The following is a 3147-nucleotide window of genomic DNA, read 5'->3' on the forward strand; positions in this document are numbered from 1 at the left end:
CCAACTCGCGACGACGAGAAGGATAAACAATTATTTTCCATCTCGCTCATCAACATCGAATCGTCCACTTATATTGTACTTACTATTGTTACTCTACTCGCGGATAACCATAGAAGAAACTGAAGCAGCGGAAAGGATACCTATTTCATTAACACTATTAAATATACTTTCTTTTGAAATCGAAATTTTACATTAATCATTGATAATAAGATATATTTTTAATATTATTGTTACTATTTCTTTCCATTTTTATTATAATTTAATAAAACTATGCGTTTTGTACTTTTTAAAATGGATAAATTTATTTTTAGTTCTACCGGTTTCGGTTTTGATGAAAAACCATCCTCAGGAATCCTCGAACTCGTCAATTAATTTAAAGTCCTATATTTATAGTAAATCATTATTATTCTTAAAATTATTTATTTTCTTTTATTTTTAAATCTTTTCAATTTCTTAATTAGTTTAACACTTATATCTATAACTATCTTTTATGTTTTAACGAATTGACAAACTGTTTATCTATTCGTTATAAAAAAAGGTTTTTCATCAAAACCAAAACCGGTAGAACTAAAAATAAATTTATCCATTTTGAAAAGTACAAAACACAGAATTTTTTTAAAAAATAGTATCATCTTTAAATGAGCAATGAGCAATCTCGAGATTAATCACGAAATATAATACTATATTTTTTTGTGCAACCCTACCTGATTAAATTACTTTTTGTTCAAAAATCTAGAACTAAAAAATACATTTCTCATTACTAGCAAAGATTCAAGCTATGTTTCTTCTGGTCTTGCATAAAATACTGAAATATATAAACCATCCACAATTCGAAATAGATCTTGGATTTTGTCAATGAACCGTATTTTTTGCATCATACACATTAACAGTTAAATCTTCTTTTACGAACATTCTATATTTCCCGATGCATGAAAAAGATAGCTGTGATACCCAAGATAACCTCTGCACCCAAGGTTAAAGATCCCAGGGTTGTGACTGATTTTCTACCGATCAGATTTCTAAAGCTTTTATCAAATATATCTACTTATAAAATTTGTTAACGAAATAAATCTGTTTGGGCATTATAGTTTATAACAAAGATTTGTTGGCCCTCCAATATTGTTGGTAATCATACGAACCTAAATTTTAATTAACACATTATTTGCGATCCAACATAACTCTCAACCCGACAAAATATAAGGTAATGTTTAATACTCGGTGCAACCTTGATGATGTTGGTATCATGCATACACTAACATGCTAAAAGCTTGGGAGTTGTTTTTGCTGTATCAAAAAAGCCATACGGGAACTTAATGTTTTTATACACTCAAAGACATTGTATGGAAGTACTAAGAAAAAATATTGTGATGTCTTGCTTATTAGTTTTTGTGTAATGTCACCATATTTATACAAGGTAAATTTTAAAACGGGCATTCATTGCATAAAAATTAGACGTCTATAATTCGAAATAGATCTTGAACTCTTTGAAACGTATCTTAAACATTAATCGAACAGATCTGATCATAAACGTTAACGACAAAATATTCCTTTTCAATGAACAAATTACGATGTTGTTAGTTATTTTAGTTATTTTCCAAACCTTTTGTCCCATTGCTCACGGAATCTATAAAAGTTATGATAATAATTAGGAGATATCGGAATACTTAGTAGATATTCCCTAAGTGCGATGGACTATAATGGCAACAATTCTTAGAGAGAAGGAGGTATTTAATGTGGTAAAGTTGATAAAAATTAATTGATTATTAATTATGAACATAAAGTGATAAATTGGCTTTTGCTTTCATGATTATTATTTCATGTGCTAAATCACCTTTTCTTGGTATTTATCAAATAAATATAAAATTCTTCAAACTGTCGTTCCTACATTGTTGAGTATGTTACGCAAGGTTACGGATCCCAATGTTGGGAGTGATCTACGAACAATCAGCGCGTTGCCGCTTTTGCCAACGATAGTGGTGAAAAGTATAGATATTGTACATAAAAAATGTATTAACGAGAAAAATCTGTTGCTTTCGATACAACCAGGTTTTCGTATTGCCATACAGATTATAGCAAAACATTATTCACCACAGAATACTGTTGCCGATTATAGGTAAAATATTATAGCTTAAACTTTGATTTACAAATTATTTCTACTTATTCAGTATAAGTGACAACCAGACTAAACCTAAAGTACTCGTTTACAGTTGGTATAAGCAGGATGATATTGGTGTGACGCTCTCAACATTATGATGCTTTATTTATTATATATTTGGTTAACACTTTAGTTAGCAACTAGGATAAACATGAAAAATCGTAGAAAACATTTTTAAAGACTTGTACAACGCCGCCATAGTTATTAACTAGATAAGTATCAAAACAGATGTGCGTAACATCAAAATTAGACAGCGCCATTCCTTTTTTCTCTAATACTTAATGTTGCCTCAATTTGCATGCAAAATTCCTAACGATTTGAAATATCTTCAAATGTACTGATATTGTTCTTCTTTCAATTGGGCTAAAAATGAACAGGGTTTGTTCTTAAAACAACTAAATGAAGCTGTGGCTGCGACAAACAACATATTCTAGAAAAGAAGACTCTAAAAGACTAAAATAAAAGTATACATTTTAAATACACTCAATGGATATCACAAATAAATGTCTAAAAAATACAGGCAGTGGGCTGGCAGTTTATTAAGGAGGAAAGTATTTTTGTGGTATCACTTTTGATTTTATGCAAAATTTATCTTTGCCTCATATTAAATGCAAGATGGATATGATTATGGGGTATAATTTTAACAGAAAAAAGGACAGAATGAAATTTATACGTTGTTAATGTAATACATGCCATTCTTCGTGAAAAGGTTTTTCTGGATGATTGCAGAAAAAATAAGTAATATCATGTTTCATTTTGAAAAATGTTGGCAATATTTTGCACTATTCGCCTACTCGTATACATTTCTTCTAGTACAAAGATACGAATTTGGGAAAAAACATTGAAAAAAATATGGCAAAATATTGTGGTTGAAGCAAGCAACAAATCCATCACAGTCCATTTCCTTGCACAACTATGTCTTACAATTAGATTAAACAATTATTCATTTTTAAAATATAGATGACTTATACAGCGTGTCCCGTATCTTCCGC

Source organism: Onthophagus taurus, chromosome 1 (assembly GCF_036711975.1).
Source record: "Onthophagus taurus isolate NC chromosome 1, IU_Otau_3.0, whole genome shotgun sequence".
Classification (NCBI taxonomy): Eukaryota; Metazoa; Arthropoda; class Insecta; order Coleoptera; family Scarabaeidae; genus Onthophagus; species Onthophagus taurus.